The sequence below is a fragment of the Eleutherodactylus coqui genome, chromosome 13 (assembly GCF_035609145.1).
Source record: "Eleutherodactylus coqui strain aEleCoq1 chromosome 13, aEleCoq1.hap1, whole genome shotgun sequence".
Taxonomy (NCBI): Eukaryota; Metazoa; Chordata; class Amphibia; order Anura; family Eleutherodactylidae; genus Eleutherodactylus; species Eleutherodactylus coqui.
In genome coordinates this window covers 83,393,265-83,411,693 of record NC_089849.1, presented here as the reverse complement: position 1 = coordinate 83,411,693, position 18,429 = coordinate 83,393,265, and positions in this window count along the sequence as shown.

The window sequence follows — 18,429 nt, the reverse complement described above, 5'->3', positions numbered from 1 at the left end:
CCCAACAAGCCAGACCCCTGTTATCTAGCCTTTGCAGGGCTTATAGATATAACTAAAGGGCTTAGCATACACCTACAATGACACTGAGCTGGCTATAATACTGAAACAAAAGCACCAATTTGTGTGTCCAGGAATATAATGAAGTCCAACTTATACAGAACAGTCGTACTTTCCAATCCAAGTTCATCAAGTATGAGAAAATGCACAAGGATTGTGCTGATTGTAGAAGACATGCAAATGTACTTATAGGCTGTAAATCCAAAAACCTGATCTTTGCTTCACTAGAAAGAAGAAACCTAGATATTTTGCAGTAGTAAAGATATTGGAGTATTACAGATGGCGGTACTACTGAAAAAAGGGCCAAACACGGACGTGAACATAGCCTTAGGACTTAGTCAGACGGGCGTTTTTAGCCGCGATTTGCGCATGCGCATACGTCCGGCGATTTTATAAAACCATTGCTTTGCAATGGTATCGGACACATGAGCGCTTTTTATGCGCTCGTCCGATAAATTATAGAACAAAAAATTGCAGATCGCACCTATCTGCGATCTGCGATTCCTTTTCTCTTCTCTATATGCGCTCAATGGGGCCGGCGGCAGCAGCGCCGACCCCATTGAGAACATATAGAAGACAAATCATTCTTCTCTGCCACAGCTGTAACAGCTGTGACAGAGAAGAACGATGTTTGCCCATTGAATTCAATGGAGCGGCAATACAGCCGCTCCATTGAAAGCAATGGGCTGCCGGCGTGCGCGGGGTGAATTGTCGGGAAGGGGTTAAATATATAAACCCTTCCCTGCAATTCATCCTAAAATGTGTTAAAATAAAAAAAAATTGTATACTCACCTTTCCGCTGCAGCCGGAGTCCAGCCGCGGCCGCTGTCAGTTCTCCTGAACTGCTTCTTGGCACTATTCAGCCGGCGGGGCTTTAAAATCCCCGCCTGCTGAATGATCTGCCTCTGATTGGTCACAGCCCTGACCAATCAGAGGCAGGTTTCACTCACACACCCATTCATGAATTCATGAATGGGTGAGTGACTGCTGCCTCTCAGCGCTGAGCCAATCAGGGGCAGGTCTGACTCACATGAATTCATGAATGGGTGTGAGTGAGGCATGCCTCTGATTGGCTCAGTGCTGAGCCAATCAGGGGGCAGGTCTGACTCACACCCCCTTCACACCCACTGCAGGACGGCCGCACGCAGCTCCGGCTGCCGGCAGAAGGTGAGTATACAATTTTTTTTTATTTTAACACATTTTAGGATGAATTGCAGGGAAGGGCTTATATATTTAAGCCCTTACCGACAATTCATCCCGGGCTCGCCCGCAGCGCATTGCTTTCAATGGAGACGGCTGTATTGCCGTCTCCATTGAATGCAATGCGCTGGACAGCTCCGGCCCGTTTCTAATGAAACGCGGCTAGGAGCAGATTTTCGGGCGATTTGCGGGCGACTTGCGCGCACCGGTCACGCGATTTGCGGATGCGCATCCGTCATGCGATCCGCAAATCGCGCGAAAAATCGCCCGTCTGACTAAGGCCTCAGTGACAAATTTTGGATTTATTTGCAGCAAATCAGCAGAAATTCTGCATATGTTATATATGGATTGGACTGCAGATTTACCATGAACTTTGCTCTTTTAGTCTACCGATGTCTCATGCTAGAACTACCTTGTTTCCCTGAAAATAAGACCTACCCTGAAAATAAGCCTTATCCTGATTTTTCTATGGGCTACACCATGAGCTTCAAGGCAGCCAGCCTCCTGCTATACGTGGCACACCCGTCCCGCGGTCTCAGTTGTAGCCTTCAAGGGTTTGAGTCTAACACTACCCATCCTATTTTGGCTGATGTCTGTCATAGCCCCAGCAGATCCCTCAGAGAATGTACTCATTACAATACTTAAGAAGTTACACAGCTTACATCACTTACTGTACTGTAAGTAAACAGACCGACAAGTTGTCCCTTCCCGTGGCTAAGACTACCCAATCACAGTACTAAAACAGCAAGAGTCAGCTCACCATCTGCTCTAACTAATACTCTCCAGGCCTTGTTAGGAGAACTGCATTTGTTGGCCTATGGATCTCTAAAGAGTATGCCAGGTGACCTTCTAGACAGAATTTGCACAGACCTGTCCACCAACGCACATGCAATAGACTGGTCCAAGGTCTAACAAGTCACACAGACTAACTGCAGATGAACTTCATACTGCATGGACCATCTGCACTTGGCTCCTACACAAATGTTGTACCATTTCCAACAGTGCCATTGTGTAGCACTTCAGTACCTTAGTACTCCTCATCAGCATTATGCTCCTGTAGAGACCTCAATGATGTTGGAAGCTTTTCCTTCAGACCAAGAATAACAGTTACATCAAGTATCAGGATCCAACAGCTTGAAACAAGCTAGGGGAAAAGGTGCTTGGATGGAGAAGGGAAGAACACATTAGAGTACAACACAATGTATATACATGTACATCACAACATGAATATCACACACATATAGCACATACATGATCCCACAATAGCACATAATAGCAACAAACATACTCCCACAATGATATACCCATACTCTTCACTCACAAAGTTCACCAGTCTGTCTGACATTATGGCCCAGTGTCCTCACAGTTGTCCAGCCTTTTATCTCATCAGACGCATTTCACAGCTACTGAGTTGGAGCTTACTGCAACCACTCAATTACTAGCATGTCTCTATTTGCAGAGTCCCCCTTTGTCAGGCATCTTTGGGAACTGCTCCATGCCTCCTTAGTTTTCCCTTCTGAGTAGAGGGAACCCCTTGAATACCATGTGGCTTCAGCCACACACTACTTCACTTCCTGCTAGCAGAGAAACCTCCTGATTTCAGCAGCAACTGCGACATCTAGTGACCTCATTTTATATTACCATATTAACATGTATACATTGCGTACAAAAAAGACTGAAAACTAAACAGCATTAGAGATTATACACACAAAAGCAGCAAAACAACACAGTTGAACGCATTCGCAAAAATATATTTATGCCGTCTTTTATGTAAAGGGGAACATATGAGGTTTACCTCCTTACATGTACAGATGTAGCAAAAGTTTAACTAGAAAAAAAAAAGTTTTTGTACTTTTTGTTTGCCGTGCTTGGATATTTTTGGAAGAAGAACTGAACTTATTGCTAATACGTCTTTGGATCTGTCGAAAAAAAAAAAAAAACCTTTTCAAAAAGCATTTGTATCTATTTGCATAAAATATGCAAAGAGAAATACAGACTGATTTGTACATATCTGTTGAAATATGTCTATGACCGACAAGGTTTTCTTTCTCAACCATGCAATTAATTTTTAACACACAGAGTATTCGCCAAAATGATAAATGTACTTTAATCCAGCTTAATTGTTGCATAACCAGCTGTTGCACGTTACACTGGAGAATCTTCATGATAATGGGAATGGATATTTTGCATAAAAATATGCAGTTAAGGAATGTATTTTTGTCAATTTGCAGAGAAATAAGTAAGCACAATATGTAACTCATTAAAGTTTGTCACAAATGAGACTTGCAAAGGTCTTTATACATATGTATCCTGCTGCTCTTTACTCTAATGATACAAGCAAGGGATATTTTGGTTGGTAATGTTTCTCTTCTATCTTTACGTAATGGCAAAGTAAGAGGCAAGGGTGAACATAGCATGAAGGCAGACATGCTATAATGCCCTTGGAGAGAGGGGCACAGCCCTCGCTAGTCCCATCTGCTTTGCTTATAGATGGAGAAAACCTGTGCAGGACTTCCTTATCTAGAGGGACCACATTATTAGCACCCATGGTGAAGAAGGATTGTCCCAGGGTTCATGGAAAAGGGTGGTGGGGGAACGAAACACCAAACCCATCTGTCCTGTGTAACATAAGCCAGCATCATAATAGAGGCCCCAATTTCGATCATTGCTATTGGCCCTTTCTCTCTATGTGCTTGAGGGCAGATACTGGAATTCAACCTAATCTCACTTATTCTGATTCTGTACTTTCACGCTACATTAACTCCACCTACCCATGGCTGCCAATGGCCGGAAGAGTTCGCCAGGAAAACGGCAGTATTACTTGCAAAATCAGCCGGCCATTGGCACATGTGGGTTTTTTCGGATGCCTGCTGTTTATGAGGCATGGGACCGTACTCTTAGATCCAGACTCAAAACATCAGTTTAAAGACTGATCATCATGCCTAGAGGGATTGTATTGGACTTTAATTATTGATGACCTGCCCTCAGGATAGGTCATCAATAGTTGATCAGAGGGATGAATTCACTGAGAGCTATGCCTGTAATACAATCAGGACCGCTGAAATGTTAAAAGCTTCTGTAGTGACCCGAAGGGTTCTACAGGGTAGGTAGAGTGTAAATAGGTCCCAGGGATCTTGCTATGGGCCCTTAGGGGGGACATAGGAGTCACCTCTCCAGGGAAAAATGATCGTATTCACTGAATATTAGGGTAAATATACTCTGCCTAGCAACGGCGTGCTTGTTGATGGGCTGCGGGCGGCTGATTAGCCGATTGGTCCTTTGCCCCATCGGGGTAGGTTTTAGGGGATTGGAGAGAACTGGCCAGGTGACAAAAGGGTGAGGAGTCGAGAGAAGCCCAGAAAAAGAGTCAGGATGTGGCGAAGGGAGTCAGCAGAAGAGAGAGGAAGTGGAGAGACAGAGGAGAGCGTGGGGGAAGCGAGTAGAAGGTGCAGAAAGTGAGAACGGTGCAAAAGTGGGGGAGTGGTGAGCTGTCAGTGCCCAGCGGGAAAGCAGAGTCTTCTTCAACTCTGGTAGGAGGCGCCTGAGCCAGGGTAGACCCCATGGAAGCCAGACGGAGAGTAGTTATCGCAACCATGAGTTCAATTTGTCCCAGAGAAGTCAAAAGTCAGTGGGTTCACAGTAAAGCCAGCAGCATTACCTCCATTCCCCTTAAAGAACCTCCCAGTGCAGACCCTGCTAAACCAAGCCTGTTAGTCTCATTTTCCAGGGAAAAACCAAAGTGTAACTGTGCTGCATAACTTGTCCTTCAGGAATCGTTGGTGTATTTAATGTTTGTTGACTGGAAGTGGAGCATCTTGTATTGTAATTCCTAAAGTTTCAGTAAACTGTGTGCCTTCAGTTTTACTGGAACAGTTATGGACTTGCCTCGTTACTTTGCTACTGCAAGAGCGCACTCATTCAGGGGCACTGGCGTCACATCAGACAGTACATGATTTACAAATTGTTATTGCCAAGAACCCAATTGCAATCCTCCTACTGCAGGAGTCGCCGTCTTAGACACTGTGACCATGCCAAAGTTAGTGCACCCACTCGAGCTACGTTTGCTGCCTTTGGCTTGTTGCACTCCAGCACTGTCCACACTAATGGTGACCCGGTGAACAGCTGATTGGCAGGGATCCCAAGCAGCAGACCACCACTGATCAATTATTGATGACATACCCTGAGAATAGGTCATCAATAGTAAAAGTCTTAGACAACTCCATTAAGCAAGTTAGTGAAACCCAACCAACTTAGGTGTCTGCGCTATGTAAAACTGAATTATTCACGCTTGGCACGTGCATGGAAATGTAGACGTATCTGGTAGAACCTCTATGGTTGACAGCTCCAGAATGACCTGAGCTGAAATCCAAAGTAACAAGTCAACAGACAGAGCTGTTGTATCATTGCTCAGGACAGCAGGAGATTGGTCTTGCCATTTAGTTGAAGATCAGACCCAAAGTGGTGTGTTTCAAGCAAGCTGCAATTCTTGCAAACGTGTATAACATGGATGGATGTTAATCTGAATGGGTGAAAGTGGCGCTGTCCAGGAAACCTGGCATGCTCCAGATGCCCTGAGCTATCGACCCCACTGGAAGGCTGCCTTCCCTTGTGGTCCTAGTTGCACCCCTTGTGACCACAATCATTACAACACTGCTAATAAATGACACTGCATTGTATGAGGAATATATAAATTAAGGAGGCTGGAGGAGAAATGTATGCATATGTCCTTTTAGTTTTTTCTCACAAGGAAGGAATGCATGGTGACCATGAATGAGTGTAAGTTTGAGCATACAGTCTTTATGCTGCCATATTGTCCGTTGCCAATAATTAAAAAAAACTTTTTAAACGTTCTACATTTCATGTTCTGTTAAGAGAGCTGTATGTGGGTGTTTAGACATGGTATAGCGATATTTTTTTGAGTCTATATAGGGGTATAACTTAAAGCCCATAGCCATTAGTCTAGCTGAACTTAGATGTTTTGACAGTATTATTAAGGTGACAAGATTTTCCCAGTGTCAAAGCGGGACAGAGGGGTGTGGTCAAGGAGTGGGGCTTATCACAACGTATGATTTTACCCCTGTCCTTATAAAATGTACAGGGCCATTTCAAAAAATTCTGCAGCATTTCTGCATCCAATAATCTGCATCCTGTACCATTGGTGTGGCTTTTGACTGGAAATCAGCCGCATACCTGCAGCTGATTTCAAACTATGCAGCACTCCCCCTCGCCTCATCTGTAGACTTCCTGCTGTCAGCGCTCCCTGGCTTCTGGTTCCCAGCGATCTGTAGTGGCCTCACCTGACCAGCGGCGCTGGGAACTGGAAGCCAGGGAGCGTTGATAACATGAATCCTACGGAAGAGTGTCACATAGTATGAAATCAGCTGCGGATATGTGGCTGATTTCCATTCAAAATCTGCACCAGTGGTACATGATGCAGTTTTTTTGGATTTAGAAATGCTGTGGAATTTGCAGTGGAAATTTCTACGTGGACATTCCACAGTATTTCCACCACGTGTAAACATATCGTAAGTTGGCTTGAGGTATGTTGCCATGTGCAGAGAGGCCTCAGAAGTAATAGTGTCCCCTATACTGGCCCCAGTAGTAATAGTGACCCACCGCAGTTGCCTCAGTAGTAATAGAGTCCCCCACAGTAGCCCCAGTAGTAATAGTGTCCCCTTTATCATCCCTAGTAGTAATAGTGTCTCCCCCACAGTGGCCTCAGTAGTAATAGTGATCCCTGTATCGGCCTCAGTATAATAGTGACCGCTACAGTGGCCTCAGTAGTAATAGTGACCCCACAGATGCCTCAGTAATAATAGTGACCCTCACAGTAGTCTCGGTAGTAATAGTGACCCCACAGTGGCCCCAGTAGTAATAGTGACCCCCCACATTAGCCCCAGTAGAAATAGTTACCTCCACAGTGGCCTCAGTAGTAATAGTGACCCCCCATAGTAGCCTGGGTAGTAACAGTGACCCCTACAGTGGCATCAGTACTAACTAAACCCCCCTGAAACCCATATAGTTACCTCCTCCTGGTCTTCTGAGTGCCACCACTCCTCTTCAAAGCACTGCTGCAGGCGGAAGTGTGTTCGCCCGCAGCAGCGCCTCCTCCCCTAACCTCTTCTCCTGCAGAACTAAGGAGAAGAGGTCAGGGGAGGAGGGGAGGAAGACCCCAGATGTACACACTGCCATCATTGTGTACATCCAGCCACGGCACCACAAAGTGATTACCAGCCAGGGAGCTGCATCAAACCTGCTGTTAATGACTTTCTTGGTGACCAAACGTCCCGAAAACTGTACAAATAGCTGTCCCAAAGCAGGGCTGTCCTGCCTAAATCGGGATGTCTAGTCACCTTAACATATGTGTTTTTCTGAAAAATGCTGCATGAATGAAACTACCCTAAATCAACAAGAAGATGGTATTAACATGGTATTGTCACAGTTTGTGGCTGCTAGCTTACCTTTCATGGTGTTTGTGGCATTCGTCCTATCACTCCTTCCTTCAGAAACTCAGCTACAATGTCTCCCTGGTCACATGTCTGGAGAACTAAGGAGAAAAGGTCAGGGAAGGAGGGGAGGAAGATCCTAGATACCCACACTGCAATCAGTGTGTGTATCCAGGTGCAGTGCCGCAAAGTGATTACCAGCCAGGGAGCTGTGGCAACCAGCTGGTAATCACCTTCTTGTTGACCAGGCGTCCCGAAAGCGAGTCAAAAGTGGGACAAATGGCTGTCCCGCTGGGGTCTCGGCGGAGAGCGAGACACAGGGTCCCAAAGCGATACTGTCCCTTGAATAGCAAGGGCCCACAATATTGGATATGAGTTATTTTGATTAATGTGTATGATGTACTTTTAAAGGGGAAGGTCACCCAGGCACGCACCAAATGGAAGAGAGACTGGCACCATCTTGAGCTAGTGTTTAAGCCAGTTTGGTTGTGGTTCTTGCTCCCACCGCAGAGTGACTTTCTTAGTGACACCGGAGTCTCCATGAAGCATCGGTGGTTAAATACTGAATGCAGAACCAACGATAGAACCAGAACTAGCATTGCAACTTTAGCTTGGCAATTCGTGCCTAGGTGAGCCTCCCCTGCACAGTGACGTGCCACACACTAAACCTAACTTCAGAGCCAACAAAGACAAGTCTGTTGTTATAGAGACCGCCTTTGTTTGTTTATTGTATCAGTTGTGCCTGTTCGCAACGTTCCAAGTCCTGAACCCAGGCATCTGTACTGGAGCTATAAGAAATTAATATTCTTACTGTTGCAATGAAAGTTAACCAGCAGTTATGAATGGGCCTGAACAAGTCTCTGTATCATATATGGTAATAGCTCGAGCTACAGTACGTGGAATCCAACTTCCGCAAAGAGGATGAGGGCAACCACACTCTGTCACCGGAACATAACAGACCAGGCCCAGATGGGCTCTCCTCCCAGGACTGGGTCTGCCCATCCTGTAACAGGCCAGGAGGCTCCATTACATTTTGCTTTGGAAAACCCCTACTTGCTGGACGGCTGCCCTGACACCAAACTAATGACAAACTGTCCTCCTGTTGGGACCCCAGTGATCATCTGTAATCTGTGGGAAAAGCTTTCAGTAAGTGTTGATTTTTCCTGCAGTGCCTCTGCAGGGGAAGTGAAGCATTACACAGTGTTCATTCACATCAATAGTTGTGCTGTGTAATGCAGGACAGGACTGGTCCTCCATAGGGAGAGATTCTCTTTGTAGTCGCTCTCATTTCTGGCCAAGAGATGAGGATCCTGAACAGAGGACTCTCTTCTATTAACACAATTCCCTAATGGGGTGTTTAAAAATGAGTTTTCAAACCCCTTTAATGTTTTATTATAGTTTTTAACAACCTGATTTTCGCCTGAAACACAGCAAAAAAAAAAAAGCCATCTGGATTGCAAATACTTTATTAGAAATGATCATGATTCTGTTCAATTCTATTCCCCGCTAATTATTTCATCTGAAAAAGTGAGGAATCTTTGTCTAAACCCAGGAACAACTCCAAAAAAGTTCAGAACTACAGCTTTGTGAAGGTCCATCCAACCTCATTATATCGCTCTATTTTCTCTTAATTTGTAGCTGAATCGTCCCAATCTACAGAAAGTGCAGGCATTATAATTTAAAGGAATTCACACTGTAACTTATTTCTTGGTAGATTGAGCAAGATGGTTGCTTTCTGAATTCTTGAAGTAATTATTATCACTGTGCCTTGAGATACAATGTTGAGATTTGACAAGGTGTGAAATGATCTTTATTTTTAAACAAAACCATAAAAACTTTCCAATATCCTCAGTCTATCTCCAGTTTTCACTTTTATATGTGTTCGTCTCATTATATTTACATATAAATTGCTTAGACAGTAAACAGCATCATTGGCTGCGCGTATGGAGGTAACGCGGTATGTGCTGGAAATGCTATTGTTCTAGTAATGAGAATATTGAATCATTTTCTTTTGTCACCAATTAATTAAAGGGACAGAGAACACCTATTAAGAGAGCTTCTGCGGTGGTCAGCTGGAATATGGAATCTACTCTAGCAGCCACTACAGGGGAAATGTAGTATAACATGCGGCCACTCAAATTAATAGCTGCCTATGTAACACATAGATGGACCACTTTGTCTCTCAAGCTCACGGTAGTCCCAAACAGGGGACCACCTTCTAGAATTTCCAAATACTCTAATAAGGCATACTGTATGACATGAGATTTTTAACATGAGACAACATTTGTTAAAGCAACCCCTTGGGCAAACAAAGATGGCTGCACCAGCTTCTCTGACTACCTGATGCACACTGTACATTAGTATGTATCATTAGTATAAGACACTACACCTGCTTTGATTGGCCAGTGCTGTCCACATGAGCAGTGCTGACCAGTCAGAGCAGCATGTAGTATCTTAGACTACCGATGCATACTAATGCATATCAAGCAGTAAGAGAAGCAGTGTAGCCATCTTTGTTTGTCCAGGCCTGGAGGGTACCTTTAACCCCTTGAGTGGCAGGTTTTCCACCACCCTGTCGTGCCCACCAGGGCAGGTTTTTTAAAATGGTCTAATCATTGAATTTCAACTAGTTTTGCAGTTGCGTCTCAAGAGCCATAACTTTTTCATTTTTCCATTGACATGGCCATATGAGGGCTTGTTTTTTGCGGGACAAGTTGTGATTTTTTAAACAGGGGGGAGGAAAAAAGAAATGGGGAAAAAAGAAAAAAAGGGGCCATGTCATTAAGGGGTTAAATAATGTATTAACTTCCTTCTCTGGGTCATTACGACGCACAAGGATACCACATGTGTGATTGTATTTTTGATTTTTTACAAAGTAAAGGGAGACAAGTGTTTTTTTTATTTTTTTAATAATTTTTTTACTTTTTTTTTTTAATTTTTTTTAAATTTTTTGTCCCTTTAGGGGGCTTCCACAGGGACCCATCAGGACCCCTGATCACATTCCGGGGGTCCGATGATGACAGCCCTTTACATGCTGCAGTGACAACCCTTTACATGCTGCAGTCACATAGACTGCAGCATGTAAAGGGTTAACACAGCAGAGATCGGAGGTTTTCTCTGATCTCTGCTGTAAGAGCAGGTACCTAGCTGTCCTCTGACAGCTAACAACCAGCTCTACCTGCCACAGAGACCATCGGCTTGCTTCTGACAAGCCGATGGTCTCTATGGCAACTTGTAAACAAAGCAGGACATTGCCGACATGTCGGCAATATCTTCTGCTGGTTTTTCAAAGCCCTTGCTTTGTTCTCTGTGGGACTGTGCAGGCAGAGCACACTGTCACAGCTTGTGGCATTGTGCTCTGCAGCTCCCATAGTGATACATAGCCCGGAAATCTTCCGGGCTATGTTGCTATGAGCAGTGGAGCTCGTCCCCGGAAATTTTCCGGGCGTGCCACTCAAGGGGTTAAGTAGAATTTAATAGATTTCAATTAAAAATTTATTTTTTGCTCACAAAGACCGGATTCCCATACATCCGTCCATTTTTTGTTCCCTATGGTATTGTAGTAAAACTTCAGAGGGAAGCCAATACTACAACTGATCCCATAGTTTTCTACGATCTCATTTATGGCATCAGGTGCATCCATTCTGATGCAGGATGCCTTCTGGCCCCAGATGCTGGACCGATGCTTAAAGTGCACCAATTGACATTAGTTGTATGCAACTCCAGCATAAAACTACTGGCTGCACACAACAAATATATGAGAACCTGAACTTAGAGGAAATTCACCTAAATTTAACTTCAGACGTAACTTCTTCATATTGGTATAAATCTGCAGGAAGATAATATTGGCAGAGCCCAATGGAAGTGCGCCATTTCGCAAAAGAAAATGGCAAAAAAATAAAACTACTGATAAAGGGGTCTGGTTTATATGAATTTGCAGTAGATATAGTAAATATATGAGAAGATTTCTCTTAAGCTTAAAGGGGTTGTCCCGAGGCAGCAAGTGGGTCTATACACTTCTGTATGGCCATAATAATGCACTTTGTAATATACATTGTGCATTAATTATGAGCCATACAGAAGTTATAAAAAGTTTTATACTTACCTGCTCCGTTGCTGGCGTCCTCGTCTCCATGGTGCCGACTAATTTTCGGCCTCCGATGGCCAAATTAGCCGCGCTTGCGCAGTCCGGGTCTTCTGTAGTCTTCTATGGAGCCGCTCGTGCCAGAGAGCGGCTCCGTGTAGCTCCGCCCCGTCACGTGCCGATTCCAGCCAATCAGGAGGCTGGAATCGGCAGTGGACCGCACAGAAGAGCTGCGGTCCACGAAGACAGAGGATCCCGGCGGCCATCTTCAGCGGTAAGTATTGAAGTCACCGGAGCGCGGGGATTAAGGTAAGCGCTCCGGTAAGCTTCCTTTACTTCCCTGCATCGGGGTTGTCTCGCGCCGAACGGGGGGGGGGTTGAAAAAAAAAAAAACCCGTTTCGGCGCGGGACATCTCCTTTAAAGGTTTTATGAGGTTCTTTAAAATTGATGTTCAATCTTTAGGTTAGGTCATCAGTATAAGTTTGGTAGGGGTCCAACTGTTGGCAACCCCGCTAATAAGCTGTTTGAAGGGGCTACAGTGTTCTAGCCAGTGACACATTACCTTAATCGTTTACCAAGCAAAGCTCTATACTTCTAGCAGTGGCTGTACCAGGTATTACAACTTAGTCTTATTCACTTGTATGGGAGGAAGCTGTAGCTAGTATGGTGCTGTGTCGATGAAGGAGCCACAATAATCCAGTGAGCATCAAGGTGCTTTCAAATGGCTGCTTGGCGGGAGTGCCAAGAGTAGGATCTCCACTGATTTAGTATTAAATGCGTTGTCCAGTTGTAGCTATTGTTGTCCTGGATAGATCATCAATAATAAATTGGAGAGGGTCCACCTATCAAACCCCCCACTGACCAGCTATTTTTCAGGCTGGTGAGCTTGTGCATCAAGATGATTTCTGCAGGAAACAAACTGCTTTGTCCATATTGTAGTGGCCCAACTTGTCAAGCAATGTTACTATTGAAGTAAATGGGAAGTTTGTATGTAATACCAAGCCTGGCCACTGCAGTGAGAACAAAGCTGTGTGCTTCCTGCAGAAATCATTCCATTGCATGAGTGTGCCAGCCCGGCAAACTCGTGGTCAGCAAAGCGGTGGACCCCTCCAGTGTTCTATTGCTCTGCTATTCTAAAAATAGTTAGTTAGTTATCTTGCTTGGACGACGAGGGTCCGTAGCGTCAATCTAGAATGACGACGACCGAGAGCACTGTTCCATTTAGTGTTGATGTCAGAAGAGGTACCTTTGCCTATTTATTGCACCCACGAGTGCCGCGGTTGACCAGGAGGCCTCTGCCATCTGGCAGGGGGTCGTCTCTCGATTTTTCTAGAAATTACTGCGGTTAGAGCACCGTGGGCCGGGACAGCTTCTGAAAAACGTGCAACATGACCAAAAAGTGCAAGCCGTCTCCTTGTTATTGTTTTTGTGATTGACTCAAGCCCCATGTATCTTGCTGTTTCTGATGAAGTCAAACCAACGGACATGGAGAATCTGACGTTGGCATCGCATGTGAAAGGACTCCAGACGCTCAGTGGTTTGCGACAGCAAGGTCCAAGTCTCCTAGCCATTCAATAATATTGGCATTACACAGGTCTAAAAATAGGCCCACAATAAATTACAACTAGACAGCCCTTTAACCCTTTTAGTGGTGCGTCTAGAAAATCTCCGGGGCTTGCTGCACTGACCATGCAGTTAAACCCCGGAAGATTTCCGTGGACAGCTCTAGTGCTGAAATGTGCAGAGCACTGAGCTGTCATCTGAAATCTTCTGGGGTTTTTACTGCATACTCAGCGCAGCAAGCCCGGGAGATTTCCCTGCCATAATACCAACTGTCAAAGTAGTCCAATACTTTCAGATACTTGCGAGATTAAATTGCATTGTTGACTCATTTAAAAAACCTGCCTTGTGAGGCATGACATGGTAATAATAAACCTGCCACTGCTACATTTTAATGGCCTTTTCTAAGGATAGGCTATCAATTTGAAAACACCCACTTTGCAACCCTTTGCAATCTTTGCCCCTACATTTCATGGCCCCTGATTCTATATCTTGTCCCCATAAGGTTGAGCCATTATGAATATTCTATATACCAAGTGCATTTGACTGGTACACGCTAAACATTTACGGAGATGGCTTTTCCCTATATGATTAACCCTTTAATGCCATCCTACAGATACCCTTATTACAATGCATTTGACTCGCACACTTACAAAAGACAGCAAACGTACAAGTCACGGCAAGTTCCATCCCGGTTTTGAGTCATAACAAAATTTTCTTTCTGAATACGTCTCTGCATGTTTAGCTCTTTCCACAGTAAACCCCACTGATATAAATGGAAGCAGTACAAAGCATTCTTCTCTTAACACATTTAACAATCTCTTTGCACATCCTTCTACTTCATGAGTGTACTAATAGGTAGTGGATTATTACAGTTATTCTGCTGACTATTATTATACTGCACTTATGCAGGACGAGATGTATGGCGCTTGGGAAGTGTCTCGCCTCATCGCTGTTTTCATAGTTGCCAATATTTGCAAATCATTTCCAAGGGCCCCATTGCTTCCATTGTATAAAAGGTTATTATGCGCGCTACTGTCTCCGAGAAGCAAGCAGCGCCGCTCTCCATTGTGAGACGCTATTGAATTTTAGCCTAGAATACTTTCAGCATCTTCAGTTGTTCTGCACAGAAAGCATTAAAGAGAAACTCTAGTAAAAGCTGGACTTTTATTGTGATTATTATTTATCCCTTAGACCTTCTAATGAAAGATTTTATAGCCGTGCTGTTTGCTAAGCAGCGGCGTGTATGTGTTCGGGTTGCTGTGTAGAAACAGAAGGCCATGGCTCATGGGGGCGAATATTGATATGTGGTTCTGCTATTGGCTGCCAGAGAGCTATTGTTTCTTTATGTTTATTAAAGGAAGATTTTGGACAGGGGTGTAGCTATAGGGGGTGCAGTCACATGTGGGCTTTGGTACCTGAGGGTGCCTAAAGGCCTCTCTGTTACATGCAAATATACCAGTATTGTAAATGGCACATAGGATAGAGTTTGGCTTGGGGCCCAAGAAGTCCAAGGTACAGAGCATGGGCGTTGCTGTCAACCATCAAACATAGAGGGTGCTGTGATGGCACGAGCCCTTCTGTACAGGACGGAATTGGAAATAACTCCAATCCTGGCCGTTTAGATGATGTGGTTAGTTGTGACTGCTACATCTAAACACTTAGAAATAGGCAAGGGGCTCCTTCTGTCACCCCATTAGGGCACCCATAGTGCAATTGTGAGGTGTCGATGGGTTTCATCCCAACAAAGGCCCCCATGTCTGCAAGCTTTCTGCTATTATTAGGTCCTAGTTAGATGTGCTGAAAGGCATAATAAAATGGAATACAGAAGTATTGTGGTGTATTATATCACCAGTCATTAATCACATGGTCAAGTCCCCTAGAGGAACTTAAAAAAGAATAAAAAATAAATAAGAGAAACTGATCAAAAAATTTTTTGCATTAGGTCAAAAAAACGCTAAATTGGTTGCACCATAAATTTACTGCTCTCCCCTCTTACTCTTACTAGACTTTGCCAATCTATCTCACTGACTGCCCATTGTCTAGATAATCCAATTCTAAATATTATCAATATCATAGAAGACTCTCTACAAGCTGTCTCTTCCGTACTCTGATCTAATATCCTGATACCTCCCCACATGTAATCTCTGGTCCTCAGAAGGCCTCCTTCTTTGTTCTCCTCTTGTGCGCTGCTGACATAATCGTCCCCAGGATATTGCCTATACTCTGGAATTCCTTCCCCCAACACATCAGCAAACATCCCAAAACAGACTGTCTTCAGGTGGGTCTCTTTTCATTGTGGAGAAAACTCTGGTTTGGCTTGTATTCTTAAGGCCCATGTAGACACAATGATTATCGCTCAAAATTTGCTCAACAGCCATCTTTTGAGCGATAATCGTTTCGTGTAAATGTGCCCATCTTTCACTTTTCTGCTGAATGATGGATTTCAGTTCTGCATGAAATCCATCCTTGGGCAGAACAGCTGATAAGACGAACCGCACGCTGTGTCCATATATTGTCTCAGCTCACTGGTAGAACAAAGGGAATGTATTCAGCGAACAGCTGGTGGTCTTTTCTGTGAATACAGCTCCCGATTGCTCACATGCTACTGATTGGTACTAACAGGCATTAGTACCAAGTAGTAGTTTATGCAAAATGATCGCTCAAAAGCCATCTTTTGAGCAATCATCTTTGTGTAAATGCATCTTTAGTCAAGATGAACATTACTTATAAGGCAGATATCTTCCAATAGGTGGCACTACAGAGGCATTATACCATCTCCAGTTTGCATACCAAATTTCCCAGAGGAGTATTTTCTTTAATTCCCGGTCATTGTAACAAGGCTTGTATAAAAAGTCTGACTTTGGCTTGAAGGAATGCTGCCTTTCAATAGGTGGCACTGTGGAGGATTTATTCCATCTCCCTTATTTGCAAATTTCCCAGAGGAGCACTGCATGTTCTGTCAGTCTCTTTCCTGCTACTTAGTGGTCCCCACAGTAATAAACTCCGCCCCCCAACCCCACCCAAACCTATAAGTATGAACACATTTACCTGGTCTGTACTCCTGCATTGTTGTCTTTCACCACCATACAGTAGTATAAAAAATATATACATTACTGCACTCCTCATAACCTACTACGTTGTAGATGCTATGGAAAATTGCAACATTTCCCCATCCATTTTATTGGTAGACTTTGTTTTTTTTCTAAGTAATTCTTAGGGGACGCCGGAGAAGAGTGATGTATCTCCGGATGAAACATTGCAATAAGAACATAACGAGATTTTCTGCCTTCTTTTGGAAAGCAAAAAATTGAAAACTCATTTGCTCACCTCTACCATGTAAATCCAATATTGAAAATGCAATTTTGTGTTTTTCTTCCTCCTGCGTTCTTAGGAAAATACATTTTGCACTGAGTCAAGATCAAGACAAAATGAATTAATTTGTTATATGGATTTCTACGATCATATTAATTTGGCCAAGTGATCGGAGGCTATTTACTGTGACCTACAGCTAACACATCCAGCCTAAAGTTCTCCTGCTGTTGTTAAAGGGCACCAACACCCTAAAATTTTTAAGAGTGTGGGAGGATAGCTCGGTAGCATGCGGGTTTAGCTATATTCAGAGACGGAACACCAGCAGATGCAGTCCAAAGCAGGCGTGTCCTGCGTTTATTTCATAACCGCAACATAAAAGTCCAACTTAGCTTCAGGCAAACAAATAATAGTCCCAAATCCCGCTATCAGGCCGTCCCGGCCTAATCAGGTCGCACTTAGCAGGTGCAGCACACAGCAGGGCTTCTATCTCCAGCCGGTCACACAGGCTGCCAGGGTCCAGCAGCCATCTTAGCTGCCCTGTGTCCATGCACCTGCTATTTATGTGCACACTTGATCTGGCTCAGCCTCAGCACCTGGGCTGAGTGAGCTCGCGCCACACCCTGGAGTGGAGGAGGTGGAATGGATGGCCCCACTACCAACCTGCCATCCATTCCAAAAAAAAACAGGCCCAGATATTTTTAAAGAACAGATCTCCAGCAACTGCTTGCTGGAGACCACATTACGCTCCTGGTTTCTTACGTCTCCGAGAGCAGGACATGACCTTCCTCCAGTCCCCTTATGCATAGTACCAGAACCTAGGGGCGATGTAGCAACCGTCCACCACTACACCCCTCAGTACCCCACAAGAGGTTGTACCAGAGCTTCGAGAACATGGGTCCCATTTCACCTGTTCTCCTTATTGCCGTCTTACTGCACCCCTGCAGTGAGGAAGAGATTGACTGTAGCGCTGGTCATGCAAGTGCATTGCCATTCCATTCATTCCCAATGCGACTGTGGAGATAGCTGAGCGGCAAGCACTCGAGTACTTCTGTCAGCCCCATTGAAATGAAGGGAGAGCTGACTGCACTCCATTCATTCTGACGTCACTGCAAGAGAAGAAGTGACCCGACAGTGGGGGGCACAGATCCCTGTTCTCGCGATTGGCGGGGGTCTAAGTGGTGAGACTACCACCATTCAGCAAGTTATTCCTTATCCTGTGGATAGGCGATAACTTGTGATTTTGGTACAACCCTTTTAAAGTATACCTAACTTCGTGTGTACATGAGGATTTACGCTAGTTCTGGCCATTATGTGACTTGTATGCTGCATTCATTACCCTTTTTCCCCTTTGCCAGTGATGGGTCGGTTGTGAAAAAGCCAACTCCTATTAAGTAAGCCAGAAGCGGCTCTTTAACCCCTTAATGCCACAGGACATTTACATCCTGAGAGGGCGGCACTTAACGCAACAGGACGTAAACTTACTTCCTGTGGTCTGGGAAGCTGAGCCTGCACCATCCCACAGTGGGAGATGGCTGGGGCTGGCAGCCATAATCCGCTTGTGGTCACTCACAGCACACTTCAGGATATTTAAATCCGTTCGAGAAGACTGAAAAGTCTATGTCATGCACGCCAAGAAAAGGGGTCAGAGCCTCAGAAACCCCACATACATAATTCAATATATCGGCAAAAAGATGGCAGCATTCCAGGCGTTTATGCATTTATCAATAATTTATTCCTCCATTCGTCTGCTAAGTTTCGACCCTCTT